Source organism: Scylla paramamosain, chromosome 7 (genome assembly GCF_035594125.1).
Source record: "Scylla paramamosain isolate STU-SP2022 chromosome 7, ASM3559412v1, whole genome shotgun sequence".
In the NCBI taxonomy this organism is placed as follows: domain Eukaryota; kingdom Metazoa; phylum Arthropoda; class Malacostraca; order Decapoda; family Portunidae; genus Scylla; species Scylla paramamosain.
The window spans coordinates 4,427,501-4,445,000 of record NC_087157.1 but is presented as its reverse complement, the minus strand read 5'-3'; the positions used below and the strand labels follow the sequence as shown (position 1 = coordinate 4,445,000).

Below are 17,500 nucleotides of genomic sequence, written 5' to 3'. Positions count from 1 at the left end.
TATTTGAATAACTAATGATATAATATTTAGTTAATGATTTATTTATTTATTTATTTATCTATAGTTATTTATCTTTATACCTACCTTCCTTCCTATCCATCTATCTGTTCATCTATCTACCTATCTATCTATCTATCTATCTATCTATCTATCTATCTATCTATCTATCTATCTGTCTTTCTCTCTATTTGTATACGTATCAGTCTTTTGTTTATTTGCACCCTAATCTACATCTTTTATTTTATTTAACTGTGAATTCGTCTAATAGCAACAAGTTAACTGGCTGTTCAGAAAATAAATAGAAAAGCCATTAATCAGTGAACTTTTAAAGCACTCAGGAATTCTTTTAACGTATATTCATTAAGTGAGACAAACTATAAATAAAGCTGGCAACAAGATAAAGAAGAGAAACAGAGGAAGATTAGGAAAGGTTAGTGAAGGTGGAGATACGTGAGTCTTACTGTCCTTCTCTATTCTCCTTCCCATTCTTCTCTGCCTTCTCTTCTCTACCTGTTATGCCTGTCCACTTCCTTCTCCTGTTCTTCTTCCTATCCTTCTCTACCCTTTTGTATTTCCATGGCCTTCTTTCATCCTATTCTCTTTCCCATCCTTTTTTTATCTTCTCTTCTCTTTGTTTACCCTCTCATCCTTCCATCTTATTCTCTCTCCTATCCTTTTTTACTTATCTTCTTTATCTCCTCAGTCTTTCCATGTCTTCTACTCTATTCTTCTTCCTATCTCCTCAATCCGTTTAGCCTTTTCATGCTCTTCTTCCATCCTATTCTGTTTCCTCTCTTTCTTTACCTTCTCTTCTCTCTCTGCTCAGCATCGCCATCTCCTTATTCTACGCCTCTCTATTCTGTTTCCTATTATTCTCCATCTCCTCTTCTTTATCTGTTTAGCGTTTGTTTAATTTCTCCATGCCTTTGTTTTATGTTTCTCTATCCTCTTTTCCTATTCTTGTTGACCTTCTCTTCTACACCTTTTCAGCCTCTTCATGTCTTCCTTCTACTCTGTTCTCTACTCATTTCTTCTCTGTACCAAGGCTAGGTAAAAGGTCTTAGGAGGGGGCGGCGCATGTAGGGCGGGACGAGTATGGGCGAAGATGAAGGTGGTGTGCTGGCTATTTGAGGTCTTGAGTGTGAAATCTTGATAAGGTTAATCTTCTGTTTGGCCTTGGAGGATTCGAAGAGTGCAGTGCGTAAGGCTCTCTCTCTCTCTCTCTCTCTCTCTCTCTCTCTCTCTCTCTCTCTCTCTCTCTCTCTCTCTCTCTCTCTCTCTCTCTCTCTCTCTCTCTCTCTCTCTCTCTCTCTCTCTCTCTCTCTCTCTCTCTCTCTTGGACGGCAGCATTAACAGAATCACGCCACGACAAACAAGAAGGTCACGTGACACACACACACACACACACACACACACACACACACACACACACAGAGAGAGAGAGAGAGAGAGAGAGAGAGAGAGAGAGAGAGAGAGAGAGAGAGAGAGAGAGAGAGAGAGAGAGAGAGAGAGAGAGAGATAATGGAGGATAACGTAAAGAGACACATGAGCTGAGGGGAGCCAAGGTTGTGGTGGGCGGGAGGAACTTCTTTGAAGGGACGAGGGAAGGGAGAGGAGAGTGATGGGGTGAAGGGAGTAAGGGGACGAAAGATGGGAAGGGACGTGGCGTGAGGGAGAGACAGCCAGAAATACAGAGAGAAAGAAAGAGAGAAAGAAAGGTAAATGGTTGAAGTATTTCGTGACGACTATTGGAGGATATTAATAAATCGTGGTTTTCTATTGGATGGTTGATTGTAAAGGCAAGAGAAGAATTTGTCTGTCACTCGTGGCATTAATAAATGTGATCTTGACCTGTGTACACCAGCAATTCGAACTGAAGGCAGGTTTATTTGATATTCTTTGCCAGATAAAATTTCCGTAATCACCTACAACTTTTTAGATGTTTATTTTTATTTCTTTTTAGACTTGAATAGTTTTATAGCTTATAGAAAGACGAAATCAACTTCATGTTCTCTATTTCTTCTATGTGTGTCCGTGCTAACAGTTCTTAATAGTGAATGTTAAAAATGGATGACCGTAGCGATGAATGAACAAATAAATGTAATCTTGACATTTATTGACCATTAACTGAGACCAGGTGTATTGAAGTCTCTCCTTGTATCTTATAACCCCGAAGAGTCCTCTCTCTCCCCATTAATGAAGAGTGATAGAAAGGAAACTTTTTATTAAGCTCTCTGAGGGAGGGTGAGGAGAGAGCCACGTGGTTGCTAATCCGGGAAGCTGTGTGTGTGTGTGTGTGTGTGTGTGTGCTCGCGCGTGTGTGTGTGCGTGTGTGCGTGTGTAATTCACCTGCAGTCTTCTTGAGGTTCACGTGCAGGACTCGTGATGGTCAGCAATTACCCTCCCGGAGAGAGCTTAGGGTTCATGTAATCTGAGCTATGGGTGAGGGTGAGACTTTGGGCCGTATTCTGAAACACTGCTGCGCCGCATCTCCACTACATTCAGAACGCTGTACTCGTAGTTGAAGTCACGCATGTTTTTAAGTGTTTTTAATGGTTCTAGTGACAGATTAACATTTCTACATTGCTAACAGGAGAAACACTGTTGAGAGCCCTGCTAAATGTCTCTGTGACCTTTGAATAATAGTCGTGGTGAGAGAGCGAAGCGTTTCTGAATACAGTCCCTTTTCACGCACCGCACCCCCAGTCCTCTTGCTCCCGGGGGACAGTCACTACCCTTAGCAACTTGGGCGGGACGCGCACCTCAAACTGCCAAGTGCAAGGGCGTTAACACTGATGTAGCGACGTGTGTGTGTGTGTGTGTGTGTGTGTGTGTGTGTGTGTGTGCGTGTGTACAAGATACGATTCTCCTTCAGACACATGTAAATTAGGTTGTGTTTTGCATTTTTTCATGAATAGGGAGACACTGGTAGAGATAGCAATCACTGTAACTGACACCACCACCACCACCACCACTACCACCACCACCACAACCATCATCACCAACAACAACAACAACGTGTACCGCTGTTACTACTACTACTACTACTACTACTACAATAACAATAACACATTTACTTTCTTCTCTGAATTTTTCCTTTCCTTTCCTCCGTGTTTGTATACATAACAACCTCCATCTTGACATGTTTTTTCTCCCTTCTCAGGATTAACACTTACTACCTACACACACACACACACACACACACACACACACACACACACACACACACACACACACACACACACACACACACCTGGGTTTTTGGTGACAGTATTTTTATCGTGTCTAGAAGGGTGGAGGTCTCAGGTGTAGGAGGGGGAGGTTGTCTTAACGCAGGAGTGAGGGAAGGCTGGGGAGGAGGAGGAGGAGGAGGAGGAGGAGGAGGAGGAGAGCTTGCGGGGAGATGAGGCGGATGGGGATGTGTGAAGGTGATGTGGTCTGTGGTGATGATATATAGTTGGTTGGTGACTGTATGGGATGGGTTAAGTATAATTAGCGACAGTTGGTGTGTGGTTATGTGGTTGAAATGGTGTGGTATGTGGTGATGACTTGTGGTGATGTGTGTGGTTGGTGTGGTATGAAATGAGGTGTCTGTGGTGGAATCGTGATGGTGTCTGTGGTGATGGTGATGGTGAGTGTGGTGAAGACGATAAGTGGAAGACATGGTGTGTGGAGAATATTGGATGTGATGGAGTGTTAGTGTAAGAACAAACAATGTGGAAGGTGTTATCTGGTGGTGGTGGTTGTGGTGAGTGCATGTTGTGGTGGTGTCGAGAGGATATTAAGAGAGGTGGCGGGGCTTCTGATGTGGAGAGAGAGAGAGAGAGAGAGAGAGAGAGAGAGAGAGAGAGAGAGAGAGAGAGAGAGAGAGAGAGAGAGAGATTCACATTTTCTATAAAAAAAGACGTTCAGCATGTTGAGAATTTAGAAATCAATATAAATCACACACACACACACACACACACACACACACACACACACACACACACACACACACACACACACACACACACACACACACACACACACACACACACACACACAATGTCACCTTAAAACCTTTTAATTACGATTCCAAATTGCTTCTTGTCTTAAGATTATATTCAGATCGCCTCAAATGGTATGATTCCTTAATATTTTTGTCCTTATATGAGTGGAAAATTTCTCTCTCTCTCTCTCTCTCTCTCTCTCTCTCTCTCTCTCCAAGGAACATATGGGTTTTCTCCTGACTAAGGTGTGTTTTGGGCATGAGTGAGATGAAGACCAGAGCAGGTGAGGGGGGCGGAGAGAGAGAGGGAAAGGGGAGGGCCAAGGGAGGGGAATGAGGGAGAAGGAAGGGAATGCGGGAGAGATAAAAAAAAAAAAAAAAAGAGAACGATGACGGGGATCAGGAGTCAGAAGGGTAAGATGGGAAGCGGGGGAGGTGATGTGAAGGAAAGGGTTGAGGGGTGGACGAGGGGAGTAAAGAAGGGGGGAAGGGGGATGTGAGGAAGGGGTGAGTGCAGAAATAGCGGTGCCGAGGTGGCGTTAGGTGTTGGAATTGGCTACTTCCTGCTGCCTCTGCTTACTGCTCCTGCCTCCCCTCCTTCTCCTCCTGCTGCTTCTTTCTTCCCTCATCGCCTCAGTGCAGCTTATCACAAACAGCCTCTTAGGGGGTAAAGGTGTTTGCGGCTGCTTGTTCTTCCTTTATGTTTTTCAGTGATTTTTTTCTTTTGTATCTTTCCTCTTCTTTGTTTTGTTATTCTTTGATTTTCTTTGATTTATTTATTTTTTGTGTGTTTTTCGTTCTCATTTCTTTTCCTTTTTCGTTCGTTTTGTTTGATTTGTTTTCTATGATTAACTTCTCTAATTTCTACTCCTCTTCGTTTCATCTTTTCTTCCCTTAACATTTTCTATCTTTTAACCCTTTATCATTTACTTCTTTCACCCCTTTTTTTTTCCTCCATTTTTTAACTCTTAACTTCTCTTTAACTCCTCCTCCTTCCTTTCCTCATCTCGTAATCTTTCCTTTCCTTCCCTTTTCCTATCTTTCTAACCCTTATTAGTATTTACCATCTTCCTCTTCTTCCTTTCCTCATCTCTTCCTTTCCTTTTTCTTTATTCTTTGACGTTTACTTATTTCTAACCTCTCCCACTTATCTCTTCCTTTCATCTGCTTTCCTTGCTTCACCTCATCGTCTCGTAAAACTCTCACATTTACTTCTTCCTGTCTTCTTCCTTTCTTCACTCATCTCTCCTCCTCTTCAAGTCGTCCAATGTATGACCTCCTCTTCTTTTCTTTCCTTTCTCTTCCTTGTCTCTTCTTTTCTTTTATAATTTCATTCTTTAGTCCCTTCCATATGCCTCTTCCCATTTCTTGTGTCTTGTCTTCCTCTCTTCTTACATTTCCTTTTCTTTCTTTTGACGGGTACTTGAAAGAAGGGGGAAGAAGAGGAAGAGGAGGAGGAGGAGGAGGAACATCCACAATCTCGAATTTCTGCCGATGATATGCGTGATGTGTGTGTGTGTGTGTGTGTGTGTGTGTGTGTGTGTGTGTGTGTGTGTGTGTGTGTGTCTGTGTGTGTGTGTGTGTGTGTGTGTGTGTGTGTGTGTGTGTGTGTGTGTGTGTTTTGACCTGAGCAGAGATTGATGTAGGATGTGGTGAGAGGAGCGAAGATAAGTATAGAGAAAGAAGGAAGGAAGGAAGGAAGGAAGGAAGGAAGGAAGGAAGGAAGGAAGGAAGGGAGGGAGGGAAAAGGAAAGAGGGAACGCGAATCAAAGGGAAGAAAAAAAAGTTCTTGAAAGATTACGAAAAAGGAAAAAAATAATGACGCATAATAGTTTCCGGAACTTGTGTGTGTATGTGTGTGTGTGTGTGTGTGTGTGTGTGTGTGTGTGTGTGTGTGTGTGTGTGTGTGTTTTGTTCGGTCATCTCACACACACACACACACACACACACACACATACACACACGCACACACACACACACACACACACACACACACACACACAACACACACACACACACACACACACACACACACACACACACACACACACACACACAGCCGCATTGTTGTCTGCCTACGTGGACTCATGCCAGGATGTGTGTGTGTTTATGTGTGTGTGTGTGTGTGTGTGTCCCCCTTGTCCTGACGTGCTCCCTCCTGTCATATGTATGTGTGTGTGCGTATGTGTGTATGTGTGTGTTTACGTCATAGCTCGTGCAATCCGCTCTTTGGTGTTAATAGTACAATCACCACTAATATCCTTACACGAAATTCATATCACAACACAAACCAGAACAAGACACGCTCCTTTTAATTTCTCTTCGAGTTTCATAACGATTTATAATTTGCCAGTCAGTCTCATAAACACCTCACGTTTTCTCACTAATGGCGCTGAGATCATCCTGAGGCACGTGCTTTTATGCCTCGTTCCCTGTGGCACACTTCCTCTGCACTTCCTGGTACGTAACTACCGAATTTAGTTGGCGCCATGTGTTAGGAAAAGGGAAAATCGTAAAATGTGGAAGTAAAATATGTATATAAAAGTTTATATCATTCAGTAAAGTGCAGATTTCTTTCTTCATGAACTTTATTTAGAAGTGAAATAAAAAAAAAAAAATGCAGACGAGAGCGACAGGTTCCCGCAAACAGGTGTGGGTGGGTGAGGGTGAGTGGGTGTAGCGGGGCGCCCCTGCAGCAAGGTGTGTTGGGGCAGGGGCTGACTAACTGCCTAACACCTCGCGGGCCAAGTGTCTCATGGGAGGTGGAATGTTAAGTGGCGGGGTAATTATTTTCCGGGGAAGCGACCGTGAAAATTGTTGTGTCACGCGCTGAGGACGAGGCGACGAGAGTGAGTCATGCAGGGTACTGATTAGCGGTGCTGGGGTGTATTGATAAGTAATGTGTGACGACGAGCCTCAAATGGAGAGAGAGAGAGAGAGAGAGAGAGAGGAGAGAGAGAGAGAGAGGAGAGAGAGAGATGAGAGAGAGAGAGAGAGAGGGAGGAGAGAGAGAGAGAGAGAGAGAGAGAGAGAGAGATTTGGAACGTTTAATAAAGGGAAGAACATAATTTGAAAGATTGATTTGTTGCCATTCATTAGTCACTGGGGATTGTTGCCTCTTCCTCCTTCTCATCAATTAATATCACATCCTGTTGTTTACTTCGCGAAGCAAAGCCAGAGCAGCAACTAGTGGCTCTGCAGTGCCTCACGACGCCCTTCCGGCACCATACGGGCAGGATGGTTAACCCCTTCACTGCTATTTGGGACACCTTACCTTAATTACTACCACTCGGAGACATTTTTTTTGTTCCACGGTCACCTCCAAACATCGTATTTGCCAGAAATTGCAAAATCTATTCTTTTTTGTCACTTTTCTTGCAGATGGTTGTAAAGATCTAGTGTTGTGAATTGCTGCATATCGCCGTGAAAAAGGTTACGTCCTTAGTCCCCAGAGCCGTGGGACTCGTTGGGCTTCCCGGGTGGCGGCGGCGTGAGAGGCTGCCGGCGGCCCTGGTGGCGTGCCTCAGGAGCGCTGGTGGGATGTATTTGTAGGCAGGGTTCTGGGAGCCACCGGAAGGGGTGTCTCTCATCACGGGTGGTGCTTAGGGGTGGAAGGCATCGGTGGAGGAGTGGTGGAGGGGCAGGGAAGTCCACCTGAGACGCTCACGTCCCACCCATTCCTCTTCCTACCTGTTCCTGTGGGTGATTGTACGAAAGTCGCCGGTAAGCTTTTTCACAGCCGTACTCGTCCTGCAAAACAGTTACATTGATACATTTCATTACAAAGTTCGTTCACTAATGTATTCATAACACGAAGATTTAATACTAACAAGGGTCGTTAGTATAAATGTATACAGAACAGGAAACGTTAACATTAGTAAACGTCACCAGTAAAGTTTCTTAACTTACTCGTAGTACAAAATGGTAACATATAATAAAGTTAATAAAATGATTACAGTCTCTCCCCACCTCCTTATACGAGCCAAGGCAGTATGCATTTCGTGGGCTGTGAGGCGTGGCAAGGACGACTTGCGAAAGGATTACCTCACTCACCGTCAAGGAAGACTTAATTAAACAAGCTAGACGGCAATTATATTTAGAGCGACCTCGAAATACTTGGCCCACCAGCTTCATTGAGATCACACATATACTAGCTAACATACTTGCGACCACACGAGGAAGCGAGGATGTGAATCAAAGACCTTATAAAGTCTACCTGACGTCATTGCGTAACAGGATGATATTCTCTCACTGGCCACAATGCTCAGGCCGCAGAATTGCCCTTAAGTCAGGCAATTTATGAGGCGTACATGACGTCACTGTGAGAATCAGTCTGCGGCTCTTCTCACCTTACCTTCCCTCCACCTCCCTAGCCTGCGGCACTGTGTTTTTTCCACTCTATCGCAGTACTGAACGGCCTGGCTTACTGGAGTGCAAGAGTCAGAAAGGGAGGAGCTGAGGCGGGCAGGGGTGGAGTGGGCAATTTGGGCATGAAGATAACGGGGAGGCAGTGCAGAGGAGGCCTAGTGAACAGTATAATAGAAGTAGACTTAAATTTAAGATACGATTTCATGTAATTATCACTCTTGTATGAAGAATGGCAACTAGCATTTGTGAAAAAAAAAAAAAAATAAATAAATAAAAAAAACAAAAGCAATAGAAAATGAATTAAATAAAGTCCACTTGCGAAACGTAGATTAGTGGAAATGGAAACAAGCAAGTGTGAAAAAAAAAAAAACGAGTAATATAAAATAAATAACGTTCACTTAAGAAACTTGGGTCAGTGGAAATGGAAAAAATTAACTGCGACGCCGCCCTGCTGGTCTTCCGCCTCCACCTCCCGGGTTGGCGGCGTAGTGTAGCGGTACTGCGGAGTGCTGTGGGAGTGTGACAGTGGGAGGGGAGCACAGCAGGGAGTTGGAGTGTTGATTGGGAGTTTGTGGTCGTGATTATTTCCGGTCAGGTTTCCTTGTTTTGTGTTTTATTTTAACTTTTTTTTTTCTATTTTTTTTCATTATTGTGTTTTATTTTAGCATTGTTCTTTATTTATTTATTTTTTTTTTAGAAGTTCGTGGCATGTGGTAGAAACGTGTGTGTGTGTGTGTGTGTGTGTGTGTGTGTGTGTGTGTGTGTGTGTGTGTGTGTGTGTGTGTGCACGCTCATGCCTCACTTTATTTAGTATCTTGTCTTGCTAGTCACCTCGCGAGTCTGACAGATAACAGAAATTTATGACTCCCACTGATGATACCGTCGTGTGCCTGTCTGTTTGTCGGTATGTTTGCCCGTCTATCACTCGCCGCGTAGCAACGAATACATCACGTGAAGGTCAGATGACACACACACACACACACACACACACACACACACACACACACACACACACACACACACACACACACACACACAGAGTTAGTTTATTGACACAGTAGTACCAAAGTAATGAATCAGCAAAATGCATAAACAAAATAATAGATAATACAAAGTGAATAATACATGATACATCATAAAACACACAATACAGAATAACAAAATACAGCACACTGCTTATCCCTGTCCAAACAAACAAAATAACAGAGTTTCTAGTAGAGGATAATTAACACACACACACACACACACACACACACACACACACACACACACACACACACACACACACACACAGTAGGCAGCAGCAGCAGTGAAGGGCAACAGGAAGAGTAAGCCAGTGTATGTCAGAGGGTCGGTCGGTCAAGTTGGTAAAGTACATACAATTTTTTTTCCTCCCTCTCATTCTCTCCCTCCCACACCCCCTCGTCACGGCGTGTGTTTGTCTGCCGGTCACGGTGGAGGGCGTTAGCGGCTCACTGTCACTTCTGTCTGGCTGTGGTGCGAGGGGAGTGTAGGAAAAAGGTTTGGGTTGATAGATTTAAGTGAGCCTCCCCTCCAGACAGTGACGCATGCGAAGCGGTGTGTGTGGACGGAAGGAAAACGAGGGTGAGGTGTTTGTGTAGAGTGTAGGGACTGTAGGTTATATACATGGGTTATGGTGGGGGTGTGTAAAGTGTGTGTGTGTGTGTGTGTGTGTGTGTGTGTGTTCATTTTTGCCTTCCTCCTTCCTCTCTTTCCTGTTTTCTTTTCACTTTTTCCTATTTCACTCTTTGTTTCATTCTTCCCCCTCTCGTTTTCTTTTCGTTTCATTTTAGTTTGTTTTCGTGATTCTTTTTTTCTGTGTGTGTGTGTGTGTGTGTGTGTGTCTGTGTGTGTGTGTGTGTGTGTGTGTGTGTGTGTGTGTTTTCTTTAAGGGAGGGATGTGTTTACTTTCGTTCTTCTCTTTCTGCCTTCTCTCTTTCGTGTTCTCTTTTCCCTTTCTCCATTTCATTCCTGTTTCATCCTTTCTTCGATTTCTTATTTCTTTTCTAGTTTGTGTTTTTTTTCCCTCGTTATATTTCTTTATATTCTATGTCTTCCTTTCCTTACCATTTAATTTTTTTTTTTTTTTTTGACAGCCCTTACAATTATCGTTTCTTTTGTTTTCTTTGTTTTCTTTTGTTTACTCATCTCAGTCAGTCACTCACTCGCTTAACCTGTCACTCAGTCAACAAGTCATTTTTCTTCCTTTCATTCACTATTTTCACTTCTCCTTACCGTCTTTTTTTTATTTATTTATTTTTTTACTTCGTTCCTTCCTTCGTCCATTCGTTCTTTCCTTCTTTCCATCATATCTCCCTTTCTTTCTTTCTTTCTTTCTTTTTCTTTTTACCTTCTTTTCGTCCTTCATTTCTTTATTTTTTCCTATCTCCATCCTTCCTTATTTATTATCATTTTTTTATTTCCTCGTGTTTTTTCTTCCCCTCTTTCTTCTCTCCCTGCCTTCCGTCCCTCATAAATTCTGTCACGCGGTCAGCAGTGATGGACGCCCAGCGAGGGAGGAACTGCAGTGTGGGTGGGAAGAAATTAAGGGGAGGGAGGAGCAGAGGAACGAGGAACGAGAGGGGTTGTGGTTTGCTTGAGAGAGAGAGAGAGAGAGAGAGAGAGAGAGAGAGAGAGAGAGAGAGAGAGAGAGAGAGAGAGAGAGAGAGAGAGAGAGAGGAGAGAGAGAGAGTGCTTACGTGTACTTACAGTGTTTGTGTTCAGCTGTCTGAAGGATGTCCCGGAAGTGTGCCATTTGATGGTGATTGAAAGAGGAGGAGGGGGAGGAGGAGGAAGAGGTCATCTAGTGCACACATAGATCATATAGGAGGAAAAGTAGAGGAAGAGGAGGAGAAGGAAGCAAGTTAAGGAGGTGTTGACTGTGACCTCTTGAATGATGGAGTGAAAGGGTGGAGAGATGGATGGAAGGGGAAGGCAGGGGAGGGAGGAGAAGTGTTTTTTTAATGGAGGAAAAGGAGGAGAAAGGAATAAGTGTATAAAGATGACGAATGGGGTGATAGAGGAGAGAAAGATGGAGACAATGAAGGAGGAAAGGTCGATGCTTCCTGTGTAGAGGGAAGGAAGGGAAGGAGGATGGAAAGAAGGAAAGAACGAAGAAGAAAACGAAGTAAGGAGGAAAGAAAGGAAAGATGGAAGTAATGAAGGAAGGAAGGAAGGAACGCTGTGAGAAGGAGAGGAAAGGAAGAGAGAAGGAAGTAAGGAAGGAAAGAAGTAAAGAAAGAACATAGGAAAGAAACAAAGAAAAATGAATGAAAGAAGAAATGAAGGAAGGAAGGAGGAAAGGGTGTAGGAAGAATAGGGGAAAAAAAGAAAGAGGCGAGATAGAGAGAGATAAAGGATAGAGGGAAGGGATGCAGAAAAAGAAAAAAATAAATAAATAAAAGCAAGGCAGATTACATAAGTGTGTTGGTTTCTGTAATTGGAGGGAAAATTGAGGGAGAGGAGGGAGGGAGGAAGGGAAGGGAAGGAAGGATGAAGGGCGGAAGTAGCAAATGAAGGAAACAGAACAAAAATGCAGGATGTTGCGAGGAAGGAGAAGGAGGATGAGGATGTGAAGGACTTTGTTTTTCATAGACTTTTTATTATTTATTTTTTCACAAGGGAGGAAGAACCAAGGGGAAAAAAAAGGCATTAAAAAAGATGCTCCAATTCTCTCTCTCTCTCTCTCTCAAACGAAAAAGGAGAGAATATTAAAGAAGAGTTTATTCAAGTTTGGAGGGAAAGAGTGGAGGAAGATTGTAATGATGGAGGAAGGGAGAGGAAGGAGAACGGTGGGGGAAACAGGAAGGGGTAAGAAACAAATGGGATGGCGAGGACGAAGAAGGAAGAAGGAGAGAAGGAAAGAAGGATGAAGTAAAAGATAGAGGATAGGGAAAAAAAGGAAAAACGAAAAGGGAAATGGAGAGAGAGAGAGAGAGAGAGAGAGAGAGAGAGAGAGAGAGAGAGAGAGAGAGAGAGAGAGAGAGAGAGAGAGAGAGAGAGTAAAGTAATGAGTGAATGGTGGAAACTGTTAAAGAAAGGAAGGAGAGAAGGGAAGAGGAAATGACTGAAGAGAGAGTGGGGAAAAGAATGGAAAGCAGGGAATGAAAGAAACATGAAGGAAGATTGAGGGAACAAGTAAGGAGACGAGATGAAAAATGAAAGTTAGGGAAGAAAAGGAAGAGGGAGAAGGGAGGGAAGAAGGAATGAGTCAGATGAGTTAGTGATGAATTAGGAAGGAAAGGGAGAGAGAGAGAGAGAGAGAGAGAGAGAGAGAGAGAGAGAGAGAGAGAGAGAGAGAGAGAGAGAGAGAGAGAGAGAGAGAGAGAGAGAGTACGTGAGGCAGTGAGTGTGTTAGAGTGTCTGGAGTGTTTCAGGAAAGGTGTGTGGCGGGGTCGTTGTCACCTGTATGTTACATCACCGGTGCCACTCGCCTTTCCTCTTCACCACTCGTGCTTACAGCCTGATCCGCGTGGAATTTCCTGTTCTGGTTTTTACATATGTTTTTTATTTGTTTATTTTTTTAATCATCCCATGTTTTTTTAAGAGCAAGATGTGAGGGAATGTTGGTGAATGTGAATGTGTGTGAGTGTCAGTGTGTGCGTGTTGGTGCCTTGTCTGGGTTACTCACCGTCGCGAGGAGTGTCGGTCTCTGGTATATAAATAAATATTCTCATTGCGAGGTGTATGATTCGTCTTCAGAGAATTATGTTTTCGTATTTCATATCTATCCTCATACCCACCTAGGAATATCTTAATTTCTACAACTTTCTTTTTCTGGGTGGATATATTTTCCCTCTCACCAAACCAGTTGTAAGTGCAAATACCGGTTAGCAGTAACCGAAACCTTACGTGACTTATTATTATTTATTTATTTATTTTTTTCTTTATGTGATTCGTTATTTTTTATTTTTTTATTTATTTATTACTTTTTTTTTTTTTTTTTTTTATACAAACTACATTCAGCTTTTCACTCGCGTCGTGAGGTCGTGGCAATGTGGTGGATTTCCTGGAGGCGCAGCGAGCGACATTAGTATCAGGCTTCAGTCGCTAACACGCCTCAGGTACCGCGTGACAGACACCTCGTGGTGGTGAGTGGCGGTCGGCGAGGTGCTGCCAGGGAGTTGACAGACAGTGACTAGGGCTTCCCGTGGTGTGCCAAGTCTCTGTCCTTGTCACCTGGGGTATATAGGGCACACATGCATTTTTTTCCACCCGTACCCTTCCCCTTCTCCCCCACAACTGTCACTGCGTTATGAGGGATGCCTGTTAGTCTGATAGTCTAAGATTCATGTGTCTGGGATAGTGTGATGTTCTGGTTGACTTGGTAATAGTGAGTGAGGGTTGGAGAAGCTTTCACTCTTACGGGTGGCAGGAGGTGGGGTCATGATCTGGGGAGAACATGCTCTATTTATTGATGAGTGAAAACTTGTTTTTTATATCTTTTTTTCTTTTTTATCTTTTTGTTATATAAATGTCTGGATCACCTGCATCCGCCGTCCCCTCACAGAACTTTCACGGTCACGGAGAATCAAGGAAGGAATCTGTCACAAGGACTCAAAGAATGTCAGGGGACTATTCATGACCGTGGCACTCTTCACGGCTCTGCTCGACGGCCGGGAGTGTCAGCTTACTGCATTTCCGTCAGACGCTACACGATTTGAATTAATAATAGTTGGGTAACTGTGAAAACATAGCATCATATACTCATTATCATGTATCATCACAGTTTATACCTATTTTCTTGTCCGTCAAACTAAACACAGGGACCTGATCAGTATTAGATAGTCTTAATAGTGCAGGCGTATTATTTCAGCTACTTTGAACAGGCTCTTGTTAATGGTACTAAAGTTTTCAAGTGTGTTTCCGTGATTCTAGGGATAATTTAACATGGATTCTGCTTCACAAATTAGATAAATACTTGTGAGAACCCTACTAATCTTATCAAGTCTTGGAAAAATTGTCCATATGAGAGAAGTAAACACTTAAAAACACGTGCCTAAGAAGCGTCACTATTGCTGTACTCCCACTTGTCATATGAAGGGAGGAACTGCAATACTGGTCAAAAAATGCTCAGCAGCGTCACCTCGGCATTCAGACTAGACCCAGCAACTGAAAACCGGCCGGATCTTAGCCTGGCTGCTACTTGAGATGAACTTGGCTGGAGGGTGACTGTTTAGCATCCGGTGCTCTGCGTTCAAGGCTAAGAGGGACTGTCAGGTGTGCAATCAGTGGCAACAATAAACAAGCGCACGTGTGGTATTTTCTCCTGAGCTGAGCATCCTGGAAACACAGGGATGGGATCTCAGCGGGAAGGAACGAAATATCAGTATATTTTGGTATTTTGCTTAGCCAGTTGATATGCGTGTGGGAGAGAATAGAGGCCGATATGCAGGGATAGAAAAATTGTCGTAGTGTCTTATGTGCTTAATGTATTTGATCTTGGAATGGTAATGAAAAGGAAAGGAGGGACGGGACAGCAATGGGAAAGATTACGATTTTATGATGCTTTGATATTTTGTTTACCTAGTTGATGTGCGTATAGGAGAGGACAGGTGGCCAGATGCAGGGATTGAAAAAAAAAAAAAAAAAACTCTTAGTGCTTGAATTATGTGTTTGATGTATTTAACCTGGGAATGGTAATAGAAAGAAGGGGTGTCATGGTCATACTGCCACCCAGTCTTTCTCTTTCTTCTCTGTTATGTGTTCACGCCAGATACAAAAGCGGTGTAGTTTTATTATTATTATTATTATTATTATTATTATTATTATTATTATTATTATTATTATTATATTATATTAATTTGTTTATGTTTTTGTTCCAAGATTAGACCAAGGTTATAGTTGTCGGTGTTGTCTTCTGAGATCAGTGAAGTAGACTGATGATAAACATTTCCGTCAGTAAAGGTAGAGTTTCGGGCACGAAACCTTTGTTTATCAACACTTGACGTCCTCGTGTATACACAAAACGTAATACTTCACTCACCACACATACTGAAGGGGTCATATCCGTGCGTCGTCTGCCGGTAATGAAGGGCACACACCAGCATCTACGACTTACAGACATGAATTCACAATCTGCTCATTCTTCCTCTTTTTCTTTTTTCTCTGCTTGTATTATTCTCCCTTTTATTCATTCTTTTGTTCTTTTATTAATTCTTCTTTCTTTCTCTCTGCATGCAGTCTCACCATTACTCATTCTCCTTTCTATTTTACTCATACATTGTTAACGTCATACACCCTTTCATCCTTCCTTTGCTTAACCTATTCAGTCCCTCAAGTCTTGCTCCTTCTCCGTATATGAACAGACTCAACATTGTATCTAAATATACCCAACATTGTTTACATACGCGTGTATTTTATGATAGGACAATATGCTCGTACAGAACACACCACCACTTTCTACAACTTACTCGTATATATTTAGACACACACACACACACACACACCCACACACACACACACACACACTTTACAGGGACATATCCTAGCTGTATTTACGTGTGTATCAACAAGTGCACCATTCGTTTACAGAAGCGCGGCGGATGTTAGTGTGTAACAGAAGACGGGAGCCGCTTCCCTGTGCGTTATGGGGGGAACTTTAGCAAATGTCAGAGCAGGAATTTCCAAAGCATTGACACTTTCTTTGTGTTTATTTTTATTATATTTTTATATTTATACGGTTATTATTATTTCGTAGGCAATGTTCTTGAGATCATTAATCCTTTCATATTACGCAGTTTTCTTAATTTTTAGTGTTTGGAATAGTGAAGTGAATTGCAAGTTTATCATGTATATACGCCTTATTCATCGGCTATCTCAATGAAACAAGGCCTATATATTCTTGAGGAGTGCTGTATATTTCTCGCATATCCACACACAGGCCGCAGTGAGGTGTTTTGATGCCGTATGTGGTAAATAAGGTGTGTCTGGCGGAGATCATCGTGTCTACATTCATAGGGAGGCAGTCACTCGTGCTCCCTCACTATTGTTGTTATCAGGTGGTGGGCAGCACCGTAATATTTCTGAATTTTCTTTTTTGAACATCTCTCTTTAGGGACTCATATCTTCAGTGGACCTTTTTTTTTCATCTTTTTGTTATTCTTGGCCAGAACAGTTCTTATATGAAAAGGAATAGCTCCTTATCCTTTCTGCATTTTAGCGATCTGCATTAAACCTGAAGTAAGGTAATCAGAACAACTTGCTAAACAACTTGAAATATCTACTTTCCTTCTCAGATAACTGTTTATAGCTAACTAAAACAAAGAAATTTATTTATTTTTTTTTATTTTCTCCATTATTAAGTATACGGAATGGTATTTTCGTTTATGGACTATAGAAGTTATTGTACTGGTTCACATTCGAAAAAGAGAGAAGCACTGGTAAAATTCAAGTAGGTTATCCATGAAAAGTCTTCGTTTTCTTCTTCGTAGTAAGATACCATTTTCTTCATCACTCGACATTCAGGCTGGTCTTAAAAATTCTTCAGCTTATCCTTCATAATTTTAGAGTAAGTTTTTCTACAATCATAATGACAGTGTAATACGTAGGGTATTCTTTGTGTGTGTGTGTGTGTGTGTGTGTGTGTGTGTGTGTGTGTGTGTAAAAGTCCTGTTTTGGGGTACTGCTTTGTGTTTTAGGGTATTGCTGTTTTAGGGTATTGCTTTGTGTGTGTGTGTGTGTGTGTGTGTGTGTGTGTGTGTGTGTGTGTGTGTGTGTGTGTGTGTGTGTGTGTGTGTGTGTGTAAAAAGTCCTGTTTTGGGGGGACACTTGCATTTCCAGTCAGGGTTCTTTGTGATTTACTGGGTTTCTTTCCTCTCTACAAACTATATGATTTACACTATTTTTTTAATCATCTAACGAGAAGGATTTTTAAAATTACAAAGATATGTATTTTGTCATTTTTGTCACTTTATTGCTACTTTTAAACGGGAAATAATTCTCTCTCTCTCTCTCTCTCTCTCTCTCTCTCTCTCTCTCTCTCTCTCTCTCTCTCTCTCTCTCTCTCTCTCTCTCTCTCTCTGCAAGTCACCCCCTCACTTCCTTCCTCCATTCACTTCCACTCACCCCTTCTCTCATGACTTCACCTTTACCCTCTCTGCCCTCACATTCCCCTTGCATACC

The 17,500-nt window shown here is 42.5% G+C and overlaps 1 protein-coding gene across 10 annotated transcripts in view; it reads left to right on the top strand.

Moving 5' to 3' along the window:
• The window catches only part of LOC135101930 (golgin subfamily B member 1-like), a 282,995-nt gene that overhangs the window by 18,715 nt on the left and 246,780 nt on the right, over window positions 1-17,500 (top strand). The window lies entirely within an intron of this gene.